This window comes from Amblyomma mixtum, chromosome 3, assembly GCF_055824585.1.
Source record: "Amblyomma mixtum isolate Tamu chromosome 3, ASM5582458v1, whole genome shotgun sequence".
Classification (NCBI taxonomy): domain Eukaryota; kingdom Metazoa; phylum Arthropoda; class Arachnida; order Ixodida; family Ixodidae; genus Amblyomma; species Amblyomma mixtum.
Genome location: NC_143014.1, coordinates 54102445 through 54117162, shown reverse-complemented (window position 1 = coordinate 54117162; position 14718 = coordinate 54102445). Strand labels below are relative to the sequence as shown.

General features: G+C 55.8%; 1 long non-coding RNA gene across 1 annotated transcript in view; it reads left to right on the top strand.

Annotated features, from left to right (window-relative positions):
- Window positions 1–13226, top strand: part of LOC149350224 (uncharacterized) — a 50814-nt gene extending 37588 nt beyond the window's left edge. Inside the window, exons 2-3 of the long non-coding RNA XR_016289441.1 lie at window positions 12204–12366; window positions 13159–13226. This is a non-coding gene — a long non-coding RNA (uncharacterized LOC149350224). The remainder of the gene's footprint in view (window positions 1–12203; window positions 12367–13158) is intronic.
- The last annotated feature ends 1492 nt before the right edge of the window (window positions 13227–14718 follow it).

The window sequence follows — 14718 nt, the reverse complement described above, 5'->3', positions numbered from 1 at the left end:
TGCAGCGCCACCGAGGACATCCAGCAACCGCCTTACTTTGACCCCAACGTCGTGGTCGCTGTCAATTCCGGCGGCCGGGACGCACCCACGCTGGTCACAGTGGCGCACAGGTTCTTCCTCGTCTGCAGCGCCACGGAGGGCATCCTGCAGCCGCCTTACTTTGACCCCAACGTCGGGGTGGCTGTCAACTTCGGCGGCCGGGAAGAACCCACGCTGGTCACAGTGGCGCACAGGTTCTTCCTCGTCTACAGCGCCACCGAGGACATCCTGCAGCCGCCTTACTTTGACCCCAACGTCGTGGTCGCTGTCAATTCCGGCGGCCGGGACACACCCACGCTGGTCACAGTGGCGCACAGGTTCTTCCTCGTCTGCAGCGCCACCGAGGGCATCCTGCAGCCGCCTTACTTTGACCCCAACGTCGTGGTCGCTGTCAATTCCGGCGGCCGGGACGCACCCACGCTGGTTACAGTGGCGCACAGGTTCTTCCTCGTCTGCAGCGCCACCGAGGGCATCCTGCAGCCGCCTTACTTTGACCCCAACGTCGTGGTCGCTGTCAATTCCGGCGGCCGGGACGCACCCACGCTGGTTACAGTGGCGCACAGGTTCTTCCTCGTCTGCAGCGCCACCGAGGGCATCCTGCAGCCGCCTTACTTTGACCCCAACGTCGTGGTCGCTGTCAATTCCGGCGGCCGGGACGCACCCACGCTGGTCACTGGCGCACAGGTTCTTCCTCGTCTGCAGCGCCACCGAGGACATCCTGCAGCCGCCTTACTTTGACCCCAACGTCGTGGTCGCTGTCAATTCCGGCGGCCGGGACGCACCCACGCTGGTCACAGTGGCGCACAGGTTCTTCCTCGTCTGCAGCGCCACCGAGGGCATCCTGCAGCCGCCTTACTTTGACCCCAACGTCGTGGTCGCTGTCAATTCCGGCAGCCGGGACGCACCCACGCTGGTCACAGTGGCGCACAGGTTCTTCCTCGTCTGCAGCGCCACCGAGGGCATCCTGCAGCCGCCTTACTTTGACCCCAACGTCATGGTCGCTGTCAATTCCGGCGGCCGGGACGCACCCACGCTGGTTACAGTGGCGCACAGGTTCTTCCTCGTCTGCAGCGCCACCGAGGGCATCCTGCAGCCGCCTTACTTTGACCCCAACGTCGTGGTCGCTGTCAATTCCGGCGGCCGGGACGCACCCACGCTGGTTACAGTGGCGCACAGGTTCTTCCTCGTCTGCAGCGCCACCGAGGGCATCCTGCAGCCGCCTTACTTTGACCCCAACGTCGTGGTCGCTGTCAATTCCGGCGGCCGGGACGCACCCACGCTGGTCACTGGCGCACAGGTTCTTCCTCGTCTGCAGCGCCACCGAGGACATCCTGCAGCCGCCTTACTTTGACCCCAACGTCGTGGTCGCTGTCAATTCCGGCGGCCGGGACGCACCCACGCTGGTCACAGTGGCGCACAGGTTCTTCCTCGTCTGCAGCGCCACCGAGGGCATCCTGCAGCCGCCTTACTTTGACCCCAACGTCGTGGTCGCTGTCAATTCCGGCAGCCGGGACGCACCCACGCTGGTCACAGTGGCGCACAGGTTCTTCCTCGTCTGCAGCGCCACCGAGGGCATCCTGCAGCCGCCTTACTTTGACCCCAACGTCATGGTCGCTGTCAATTCCGGCGGCCGGGACGCACCCACGCTGGTTACAGTGGCGCACAGGTTCTTCCTCGTCTGCAGCGCCCCCGAGGGCATCCTGCAGCCGCCTTACTTTGACCCCAACGTCGTGGTCGCTGTCAATTCCAGCGGCCGGGACGCACCCACGCTGGTCACAGTGGCGCACAGGTTCTTCCTCGTCTGCAGCGCCACCGAGGGCATCCTGCAGCCGCCTTACTTTGACCCCAACGTCGTGGTCGCTGTCAGTTCCGGCTGCCGGGACGCACCCACACTGGTCACAGTGGCGCACAGGTTCTTCCTCGTCTGCAGCGCCACCGAGGACATCCAGCAGCCGCCTTACTTTGACCCCAACGTCGTGGTCGCTGTCAATTCCGGCGGCCGGGGCGCACCCACGCTGGTCACAGTGGCGCACAGGTTCTTCGTCGCCTGCAGCGCCACCGAGGACATCCTGCAGCCGCCTTACTTTGACCCCAACGTCGTGGTCGCTGTCAGTTCCGGCTGCCGGGACGCACCCACGCTGGTCACAGTGGCGCACAGGTTCTTCCTCGTCTGCAGCGCCACCGAGGGCATCCTGCAGCCGCCTTACTTTGACCCCAACGTCGTGGTCGCTGTCAATTCTGGCGGCCGGGACACACCCACGCTGGTCACAGTGGCTCACAGGTTCTTCCTCGTCTGCAGCGCCACCGAGGACATCCAGCAACCGCCTTACTTTGACCCCAACGTCGTGGTCGCTGTCAATTCCGGCGGCCGGGACGCACCCACGCTGGTCACAGTGGCGCACAGGTTCTTCCTCGTCTGCAGCGCCACGGAGGGCATCCTGCAGCCGCCTTACTTTGACCCCAACGTCGGGGTGGCTGTCAACTTCGGCGGCCGGGAAGAACCCACGCTGGTCACAGTGGCGCATAGGTTCTTCCTCGTCTACAGCGCCACCGAGGACATCCTGCAGCCGCCTTACTTTGACCCCAACGTCGTGGTCGCTGTCAATTCCGGCGGCCGGGACACACCCACGCTGGTCACAGTGGCGCACAGGTTCTTCCTCGTCTGCAGCGCCACCGAGGGCATCCTGCAGCCGCCTTACTTTGACCCCAACGTCGTGGTCGCTGTCAATTCCGGCGGCCGGGACGCACCCACGCTGGTTACAGTGGCGCACAGGTTCTTCCTCGTCTGCAGCGCCACCGAGGGCATCCTGCAGCCGCCTTACTTTGACCCCAACGTCGTGGTCGCTGTCAATTCCGGCGGCCGGGACGCACCCACGCTGGTCACTGGCGCACAGGTTCTTCCTCGTCTGCAGCGCCACCGAGGACATCCTGCAGCCGCCTTACTTTGACCCCAACGTCGTGGTCGCTGTCAATTCCGGCGGCCGGGACGCACCCACGCTGGTCACAGTGGCGCACAGGTTCTTCCTCGTCTGCAGCGCCACCGAGGGCATCCTGCAGCCGCCTTACTTTGACCCCAACGTCGTGGTCGCTGTCAATTCCGGCAGCCGGGACGCACCCACGCTGGTCACAGTGGCGCACAGGTTCTTCCTCGTCTGCAGCGCCACCGAGGGCATCCTGCAGCCGCCTTACTTTGACCCCAACGTCATGGTCGCTGTCAATTCCGGCGGCCGGGACGCACCCACGCTGGTTACAGTGGCGCACAGGTTCTTCCTCGTCTGCAGCGCCACCGAGGGCATCCTGCAGCCGCCTTACTTTGACCCCAACGTCGTGGTCGCTGTCAATTCCAGCGGCCGGGACGCACCCACGCTGGTCACAGTGGCGCACAGGTTCTTCCTCGTCTGCAGCGCCACCGAGGGCATCCTGCAGCCGCCTTACTTTGACCCCAACGTCGTGGTCGCTGTCAGTTCCGGCTGCTGGGACGCACCCACACTGGTCACAGTGGCGCACAGGTTCTTCCTCGTCTGCAGCCCCACCGAGGACATCCAGCAGCCGCCTTACTTTGACCCCAACGTCGTGGTCGCTGTCAATTCCGGCGGCCGGGGCGCACCCACGCTGGTCACAGTGGCGCACAGGTTCTTCGTCTGCAGCGCCACCGAGGACATCCTGCAGCCGCCTTACTTTGACCCCAACGTCGTGGTCGCTGTCAATTCCGGCGGCCGGGACGCACCCACGCTGGTCACAGTGGCGCACAGGTTCTTCCTCGTCTGCAGCGCCACCGAGGGCATCCTGCAGCCGCCTTACTTTGACCCCAACGTCGTGGTCGCTGTCAATTCTGGCGGCCGGGACACACCCACGCTGGTCACAGTGGCGCACAGGTTCTTCCTCGTCTGCAGCGCCACCGAGGGCATCCTGCAGCCGCCTTTGACCCCAACGTCGTGGTCGCTGTCAATTCCGGCGGCCGGGACGCACCCACGCTGGTTACAGTGGCGCACAGGTTCTTCCTCGTCTGCAGCGCCACCGAGGGCATCCTGCAGCCGCCTTACTTTGACCCCAACGTCGTGGTCGCTGTCAATTCCGGCGGCCGGGACGCACCCACGCTGGTCACTGGCGCACAGGTTCTTCCTCGTCTGCAGCGCCACCGAGGACATCCTGCAGCCGCCTTACTTTGACCCCAACGTCGTGGTCGCTGTCAGTTCCGGCTGCCGGGACGCACCCACACTGGTCACAGTGGCTCACAGGTTCTTCCTCGTCTGCAGCGCCACCGAGGACATCCAGCAACCGCCTTACTTTGACCCCAACGTCGTGGTCGCTGTCAATTCCGGCGGCCGGGACTCACCCACGCTGGTCACAGTGGCGCACAGGTTCTTCCTCGTCTGCAGCGCCACCGAGGGCATCCTGCAGCCGCCTTACTTTGACCCCAACGTCGTGGTCGCTGTCAGTTCCGGCTGCTGGGACGCACCCACACTGGTCACAGTGGCGCACAGGTTCTTCCTCGTCTGCAGCGCCACCGAGGACATCCAGCAGCCGCCTAACTTTGACCCCAACGTCGTGGTCGCTGTCAATTCCAGCGGCCGGGACGCACCCACGTTGGTCAGAGTGGCGCACAGGTTCTTCCTCGTCTGCAGCGCCACCGAGGACATCCTGCAGCCACCTTACTTTGACCCCAACGTCGTGGTCGCTGTCAGTTCCGGCTGCCGGGACGCACCCACACTGGTCACAGTGGCGCACAGGTTCTTCCTCGTCTGCAGCGCCACCGAGGGCATCCTGCAGCCGCCTTACTTTGACCCCAACGTCGTGGTCGCTGTCAATTCCAGCGGCCGGGACGCACCCACGTTGGTCAGAGTGGCGCACAGGTTCTTCCTCGTCTGCAGCGCCACCGAGGACATCCTGCAGCCGCCTTACTTTGACCCCAACGTCGTGGTCGCTGTCAATTCCGGCGGCCGGGACGCACCCACGCTGGTTACAGTGGCGCACAGGTTCTTCGTCTGCAGCGCCGCCGAGGACATCCTGCAGCCACCTTACTTTGACCCCAACGTCGTGGTCGCTGTCAGTTCCGGCTGCCGGGACGCACCCACACTGGTCACAGTGGCGCACAGGTTCTTCCTCGTCTGCAGCGCCACCGAGGGCATCCTGCAGCGGCCTTACTTTGACCCCAACGTCGTGGTCGCTGTCAATTCCGGCGGCCGGGACGCACCCACGTTGGTCACAGTGGCGCACAGGTTCTTCCTCGTCTGCAGCGCCACCGAGGACATCCTGCAGCCGCCTTACTTTGACCTCAACGTCGTGGTCGCTGCCAATTCCGGCGGCCGGGACGCACCCACGCTGGTCACAGTGGCGCACAGGTTCTTCCTCGTCTGCAGCGCCACCGAGGGCATCCTGCAGCCGCCTTACTTTGACCCCAACGTCTTGGTCGCTGTCAATTCCGGCGGCCGGGACGCACCCACGCTGGTCACAGTGGCGCACAGGTTCTTCCTCGTCTGCAGCGCCACCGAGGACATCCTTCAGCCGCCTTACTTTGACCCCAACGTCGTGGTCGCTGTCAATTCCGCCGGCCGGGACGCACCCACGCTGGTCACAGTGGCGCACAAGTTCTTCCTCGTCTTTAGCGCCACCGAGGGCATCCTGGAGCCGCCTTACTTTCACCCCAACGTCGTGGTGGCTGTCAATTCCGGCGGCCGGGACGCACCCACGCTGGTCAGAGTGGCGCGCAAGTTCTTCCTCGTCTTTAACGCCACTGAGGGCATCCAGCATCCGCCGTACTTTGACCCCAACGTGGCGCTGACAATGAGCTTCGGCAGCCGAGGCGTGCTTGTACTGCTCAGAGTGGTCCACAAGTTCTTGGTTGTCTTGAATGCCAGCAACGCCAAGGGACAAAAGTGTGCTCCGTGCATTTCCAGCAGGGACTGCGGCTAGTAGCAGGCGTCGTGCAGCAGACTGGAAGCGTCGCACGACCAGGTCATCAAGTTCTTCGTCTTGTTCGATGCCACCGAGGCCATATGACGAAATCGAACTCAGTGAATCAGCAATATGGTCTTTTGTTGGCGGGAGGCGTCGTGGAGTAGGTTCGACGAGGCACAAGAGCAGGTCCACAAGTTTTTTGTGTTGCTGGATGCCGCCGAGAAGAGGTGACGTGAGCGCATTCGGTGTACTGACAACAGGGTCTACGGCTGAGAGGAGTCGAGTGAGGTCATGTAGCAGGTAAGCGAGTTCTTCAACGGTTGCAAAACCTGCTGCTTCCAACGCACCAGCTGCAGCGTAGTCGCCGAGGAGGAGGAACATGGAGTCGTCGCCTTCACTACGACGGTTCAGGCCTTGGGCATCAAGTATCAAGAAGCGTAGCGTGCCGGAAGCGATGTCACGCCCAGCGTTGACTCCGGTTTCTATCGCTTGTTCATGCCAGCCAACAAGCTTCTCTTTAACATGGGGGTTGAGTGTCTCGCACTGATTAAGCGTGGCAAGAAGGCGGTTCTTCTGCGCAAAATCGATGCCGCGTTGCAGAACGTTATGCATTCCGTCGGAGACAGGACGAACGCCTACTTCGATTGTGCACCGAGGGCCGATTCTGTCCAGGACTAGCCACTCCTCCAGTAACCACGCAGAGAGCGCGAGAAACGACGGTGCCAGTTGCCGCTCATACCTGCAGGAGTTGGGCTGCTCCATCGGGGCAGTAGGCAGCGTAGCAATTTCCAGTAGACCGGGAACGCTTCGCCTAGGGCCGCAGTCTTGCGCCGCGCTGGTCTCCAACGAGATGGGCTCCGCAGGTGCGCCGAGTGTCAACGTTGTCCTCTCCTGAGCAGGGCGTCGCAGCCGTCTTCGATTTTGCAGCGTGAAGTGCGGCTTCTGGTGGTGCCGCCGAAAAGTAAAGCAGCAAAGTCTGAAGCTCTGCAGGTCTGCTGCAGTTCCCAGCGATTTCGCAGAGGTGGGTGGGGCTGAACGCAGCTCGAGGATGCACGCACCGCGTGATGCGCGAGAATGGCGCGAGCTCCATTCATCCTTTTCATCGTCGGGCTGTCATTGCAGCGGGGCAGTTTTTTTTTTGTTGGTCATCTAAGCCCTCAAATGTATTCATTGTGTAGCTTGCTCATTTAATTTACTTCCTGGTCGTGAAATTTCCCGCGATGTTGCACCTAGGGACAGAACCAGCCACAGCGAGAGCAGTCAGCGTCAATTAGCGGACAGCAAGCTTCCGTCCTGCCATAAAATATTCCTTTGGACATGGAGGGAGGTGGCTGCGCTAAGTTCATGAAGCAAGCGTTGCTTTAGTAAAGTTGCGCGTAGAGTAAATACAGTTGTGAAAAACAGACAGTCACGAATTTTTCCCCCTCTCGTCGATGTTGTCCTGACGTTGACGTGGAGTGGTAGAGGGCGAGTCTCGTGAGTGACCCTGGGGACGTACTTCGCGACTGGTGAGTTCGTGCAGGTGTGCCGGTCTTCTGGCGGTGAAGCACTTGGAAGGCTTTTCCCAAGAAGTTATTTATTACAATATGTGCACAACTGGTTTACATATGCCGAAAGGTTTCGGCCTCTCCGCTTTAACTAAAAATAAAACCTCAAACTTCCACTACTCCGGTCTCCGGACCACCTCCGGCCCCCACACGGCCAACCCGTCCGGCCGCCGCTCAAGTAACTCGCGTTTACAACTCTACGCTCTCGTGTCCTGAAAATGGTGCCACGCGCATGCGGGTACTGTAGGCCAAATCAAGCCGGTGCATGGCCCCAGCATGCGTGTTCATTGTAATATTTGCGTGCAGTTCTTGAAATAAACGCGAACGCGTACATTCATGCTCCTTCTTCTCGGCTAAGCAGTGTTCAATTCGGTTTATTCGCGAGCCACAAGCGATCCCACACGCGCTAGTACCAGGCGCTGCCACATGCGTTTAATATCGGTTGTGGCTCGCAAATAAACCGAATTGAGCATGGCCTAGCCGAGAAAGAGCGTGAATGTATGCATAACGCGTTTATTTCAAGAACTGCTCACGAATAGCATTGCGTACACATGAGCTTGGGCCATGCATCGGCAGATTTCACCTGTGGTACTCGCATTCAAGGGGTACCATTAAGCTGTGTACCACTGAGCAGCGTTGAGCTCATTGAGCTGTGTTTCGCTGTTTTGGACACGGAAGATGCCTAAGTGGACAAATAACGCGTTTATTTCAATAATTATTTGACTGCACACGCACGTTCGCGGCAATGGAATCAGCTGACGCTCATGCGAAAATTACACCGTTGCAGCGCACACGCACACTTCTGGCCTTGGAAGCCGCGAGGGGGAGAGAAAAAAATGCGGGGATGCAGAGGCGTGAGAATAAGAGGTAGTAGTGTACAATGGAGTGTTTGACAAGGAAGGATGATGATGATGACGATGATGATGATGAATTTTATGGCGCAAGGGCAGCCTTGGCCAAAGAGCGATTACTTTTAACACACGACGTGGTAAGCGACCCATTTTCGAAGCATTTCAGCACCAGGCCAGTGCAAAGCGGTGGGTACCCGGCGGCACTGTGGCTCGAACCCCGCACTTCCCGCACCCGAGGCGGATGCGGAGGGAGGAAAGAAAAGCTGCAGAGGTTGTTTTTTCCTCTTGTCACAGCAGCTCAATTCTTTTCATTAGCCCTTTTGGCTCACTAGGGCTCTGACTCCCGGTGACGTCCTGAGCCACCTGTGAACCTTTCTCCATTATGCTATCGCTGGCATTGTCTTAGTAATCTTTTATTTTTAGTCAAGTATCACCAATGCCTGTTAATAGAGCAAGCATGGCATTTACTTTGGCGCCTTTTAACTCACTGCTTACAAGTTCGGTTGCTTTCAACAATCTCATTATCATTACGAGATGTTAAAGCTTAGAGTTTTAGTTATTTACCCTTCGTTACAGTTCGGCGCTGCTTCATTTCGTGCGCAACTCACGTTTCGACTCCTGGTTGTGATTACGAGCGTTCTTGATGTATTTGTATATATTTGCACATCTCTTCTCTCCACATCGTCGCTCATCATACCCCTCTTTCTTCTTCTCTTCCCCTTCCCCGGAGCAAGCCAGATGATGAACCTTCAGGCGAGCCTTTATCTCGTGGTAAACGATTTCTCTTCCTACTATCCTGTCATTTATTCGTAAAAGGGATTTCAGGGGTACAGCTATGGCCTCTCTCTACATGAAGTCCAAATGTGAAATGTTTCGAGATGACGACCTGCCCGAAACCAGAAATCATTCCCAGCTTTGCGTAGGCCGACTGGGTGGAACTGGGGAGCTGCTACGCAGCTGTTGAGAACTCAACACACATGGTTATCGAAGTACACTGCGGTGCAAAATCTGCTGCTGGCGGACACCATTCTGCCACCGACCCAGGTGGCACAGAACATTAGAATAGAATGACGTTATAAAAATCTTATGCAAATTTTAGTAACATTATATGTTGCATTGAGACGTTACATTAACGCTAAAAATCAACATTGAACGTTATATGTTATATCGAAAACGTTAGTTTAACATTGAAAGTAAACAATATTCTAATGCTTACTTTAAAATTTTTATTATAGTGTTAGAAATTGACATGCAATGTTACATGTTGTATCACAAACGTTAGTTTAACGTTTGAAATAAACATTGCATTAGTGTGGTCTTCTAAACATTATTTTATTGTTTGAGTTCTAACTGTAAAACGATAATACAAATATATTTCAAGCACTGCGTTCCAGACCTTTTCCCACCGTTCTTGCAGTAAGATATTTTTCAAAGAGCAGCGCTTCGCAACTAAATCTCATAAACTGTGTTCTCCATAGATTGCATGCACAGCCCGATTATTTTTTTAGAAGAATTTGCTTACTACCCATTCGCCACTATCGCTCATGGAACATCCCTCAGAAATGGGTATATCAGCTTGACTCCATAGTATCTGTTCGGAGTTGAATGTACTGTACGAGTTGCACGTTCGCGAAGTCGAGCAGAGCCGCCACCTTGCGGCGCAGTGGCGAATCTTCATTAGGGTGTACGCCTGCTCGCGTCGTCTGCTATCCAGCAGACATGTGCGCATGCGGCAAGCATTCCTGGTGACTGTTTTGCGGTTTCAGCGCGCTCCGATTTCCTTGTCTGCCTCTTACGAAATAAATGTGAACACGCTGTCATTCTACACTGCAATGAAGATAATAACATATCGAGTGCGCAATATTGGATCATGACATCTTTCGTCAGTCTACAGCACTTAAGGTTCTTTGCGATGGCGTTAGGTGCCGTGCCAAAGCAAAACGCAGGTCGCTGCTGTTCATACAGCTGAATGCAGCCGCCCAGGGATGGTACATTTCCGTCAGTTATGTTTGGGATCCGACACGTACTGACAGACGAGTCGACTTGAGGACTGCTGCTAAGCAGAAAACTTTTTGAACGGGCCATTTTGTGTCCTCTACCAGCATGATCAAGTTGTGTATTTTCTTCTCGCTATATTAATCGACTCTGCTCGAGGCACATGTAAGGCGTTTATATATTTTTTATCGTTTTCAAATTTCAAGGCTACTGCGCATACGTCACATCGCAGTCGTGTGCAAATTTTGGCTCACAGAACTGCGAAAATGTCTGATTATTCACATCATGCCTAGCGTTTATATGTAAACCACAAATATTATCTGGTAAAGATAAAGGTACGCCACTATCAGCCGAGTAACGTTGGCATTCGGCTAAATGCAAGTGTTCTTTAGCTTTGTAAGCCCATTATTTTGGACAAGTAATAATTAAGAGAAGAATACCAGCAACATATGTGCTATGTCAGCCTGTGGAGCGGGATATAATAATCATGCGCGCTTAACTATCCCTCCTTGCGTGGCGGTGTTTACTTGGCGAGAAGTAATAGATCTTAATAATCGGATGAATACGAAGGCAATCTATTTCTTTAGAAGCAGCGAATTAATATGGAAGGTTTTATTTCTGGTACCTGTTGTTTTTTTTTACCCCTAATATCCCCCCAATTATGTTTTGCATAAGACTGAAGTCGCTGTCACGATAGTTACAGCGCTAAAAGAATCGTCATTCCCTCAAAACACCTTGCGCACGCCTAAACGCACTCACGCGCAGTTGTTTACAGCGTCTCCGCCGTGACTAATAGCTTAATTGCGCTAAAGCGTAATGAAAAATTAATTGCAGAAGCTGCCAAATTTGGTGAGTGTGTAATACTCTTGTCGCACTCTCAAACTGCCATTTTGAAAGAGTGACAGTCGCGTTAAGGGTCATCCGCGCAGCGCTACACGATTAACTTCACTGAGATGGCTGCAAAAGTAATCGACTTGTATACTGAGTCGGTGAACTTACTCCACTCGGATGAAACGCTCCTCACACTGTACCCTTGAATAGCCAGCTTTCCTGTGCGGAAAAAAATTCCTTTAGAATGCCGGATCTTACTTTGGGGGGATACTTCGGAGAAGGCCCGGCGTCGTCTAGCTCGATCAGATTTGTGCGCTCACCCTACTGTGGACAGCACCTGCCGGGCAGTACGCTGTGAGCGCTGCGTTTAACCCGCTTACTCAAGGACGCTAGCGAACCAGACAGTGTCTGTTCTCTTCAGGCAGGTCAGCGCGGAAAGTACGAGCCCCTCTGCGTGGACTTAGAAAATGCTAGCACAGCACCTGATGCGTTGTCCCGCAATTCGTTGTGTCTTTGTCCAAGGAAGCGTCTGGCGTGAAAGACAGGCACAGCGCCTTCGCTTTAGAAAAATAGAGGAGCAGGCAAAGAGCGTGCTTAGCCCGTTGCTGAAAGAAAGTATATTCCGATTGGCGCTTTTCTTCCCAGTGTAGCCCCGTGTCGCTTTAGTGGCACTTCGTGAGGCAAAATACAACCGCTGTAAGTGACATTAAATTTGCCTGTCTGACGCCAGTGTAACTATATCACTTCTGCGGCGACAGGCAGTGGCGCGCACACTGGTGAAAAGGCGAAGGAAAAACAAAACTGCCGTTAGGCAAGTGTGATGCAATGAAAATATCAGGCCCGTGAGCGCGCTGCTAGGAAAACGCGCGCAAAACAACGAGAACAAACTACAAAGCAGGGATGCGTGCCAGTCCCTTGTTTGCTAACAGTCCGCATTTCCTTCACGTAGCGTTTGGGGATTCTACGCTTTCCTGCACAAAATCGGAAAATTTTTAGGCAGTATATCACTCATCTATTGCAGAGGGCACGTTTTCTGCTGCAGGACACCCTCCGTGAACATGGAAGAGAACCGCCGCCGAGGAACGCTTCCGCCGGAGCCGCCGGCTGCCGATCCTCACTAGCGGAGCGACGGTGCCGCCACCTGGTCGGTCTCGCTGCGAGCGCAAGTGTCGCTCGCCGCTCGTTGTTGGTTCTTGCAAAGCGTTGTAAGTAGCTTACCGTCACAAACGGCGGGCCTGCATGCTCATCCAGGGTTGCTTCGCCATTTTCAGGGTGTTACATTTATACTGTTTAAATGTTTAATGAATAGTGGGAAGAAATTATTCGAACGTTTGTACGCAACATTCACGAAGGTAGAAAGAAAAGGACGTTAAGAATATTGAATTAACGTTTGACTAAAACAAAAATGTTACATTGCTGTAATGTTTCGGTGCTACCTGGGGAGGATGTCTCTCCAGGACGACTGCACCTATGTAGCAAAACTCCGTCACCTTCCTACCCGTGCCCTCCCCGGCCTGGTCCATGGAGCCTTCAGTCCGGACCATACTCTAGCAAATGCGTAGCACCATCTTGGGCCCAAGCGGTTGTAACATACTGAACATCTACAGGCTCCCTGCGCGCATGCTCTCTCAAACTAAAAAGAAAATTAGAAAAAAGTATTAAAACAACTCTCGCCCTGTCTTCCGCATCTTTCTTCTCCACTTCTTTTATTGGTAGTTTCGCTGAAAAAGAAGCACCACCATTCATAATGCACTACGTGTCATGTACACTACCCGCCAGTCTGCTAGGAAGTGCTACATGTACGCCATGAGGGACGCATGTAAAATCGCGGTTCTTGCAGTTTTACATGCGGCAGTCTTCGTGACGCAGAAATTAATAGCGCCATGCGCGTTCCCTTAGAAAACCGATAAAAAAAAAGAACAATGACCCACAGTAAAGCGATCGTGCGTGCATAAAATTTAACTTTCTAACAAATTGACTTTTTTTTTTTTTTACAGGAAGAAAAAGAGGCAGGACAACAAAAGTGGCGTGCAGCACACCGAAACGTTCGACGCGCCAATAGCGGTAGCGTCAAAAAAGAAATAAAAGCCATTAGAGCCTGCCGCCAGTTTGTTTCATCATTTTCCTGCCAGGCGTCGGTGCGAAGATCCACGACGCGTGGACTGGCGCTGAGCTGCCGCCCACAGCACGCAACGAAGCAATCCGCCGTATAGCACGCCGCCCATATGCGTACGCCCACGTCCGCCCGTGGTAATTTCCAAGTTTGAAAGGCTTGGCACTGGTTCCTTTCACTGCTTACGCTGCGCGGGTCGTGATTCCGCAAGTGCGCCCCAGCGCCCGCACGCAGGAAGGCCATCGCACTGATCGGTCTTGGTGCGTGTTTTGCTAGGTGGCACTCTGCTTTCTGTTGTGTTCACGCGACGTACGAAGCATATGCGATCGTTACGCGTTGCCACGAGATGTGCGCCCCGAAAATGACTCTAGTAGAGCATTTCTCTCTCTATAACGTTACGTGTACCTCAGCATCCCCGCCAGGTGTCAGATCACTCAGATCACATGACGTCGAATGGTTCGTTAAATTTCGTGATTCTAAAACCTGTTATGCATTAATCGGCAAACAAAAAAAAAACTGAAAATAGCTTGCCGCTGCCAGGTAGAGCTAGCGATACACGCACAGCACGCCTGAGAAGCACTCACATTTTGTGTGCCTCTTTTCTAGCTTTTGGAAGAAAAAGAAATACTCATGATTACGCTTCCGCAATCCGATCAAGCGTGTTGGTTCGGCCAGAAGTCTGCCAGCACCCATAGAAACAACTGGACGCGATGCCTATATAACGCAGGGAAACTGACCAGACCGCGAAACTGCGGGCGCGCTTGGAGCGCGCCCCAGTCACGGCGTCTGACCGCCGTAAGCAAAGTGGAGGACGGCCGCGGGACGGCAACTCGTTGCTGGATGCGGTGCTGCGTGCGGGGGCCAATTTATGGCTGCCGCGCACTGGCTACACGGCAACTGCGAAGCTTTTCCGAGGGCCGCTGAGTTATGGCGGCCCCACCGGCCGCCGCCTCTGCCGCGCTGTGTGCCCCGCAGCGGCGCGCCGGCAAACAAAACAAGTCCCCTAACTAACAGCGAAACCTTGCGGGGAGTGGAAACACAAAAGCGGACGAAAGGTTGCCAGGGGCAACGCGCCAATCGTCCCGCTGCGCGCGAAAATTCCGCCGCGGCGCCGCCCCGGGGTCCCCCCTCCACGTGCACCGCATCTGGCGGCTTTCGGAAACGAACGGGACATAAATCGCGGTCACACACGCACGCGCAGCAGCAGCCAGGGGGGCCCCCGCGGCTCCGCTGCGGCTCGTAAATTAGCTGGCCCCCGCCGATAAACAGAGCCACAGCGGAAAGCTTTTTGCACATTGGCGACACATCAAGCGGAGTGCGCGCTTCCGACGCCGAATGTAATCAGCCTAGCGGGGCCCTTTGTTGCGCGGTTATCTCGGCCGGGGTACGTAAAGTCGTGACCTTTTCGGGGGCTTTTAGCTCGATTTGCAGGCATCCTTACGCG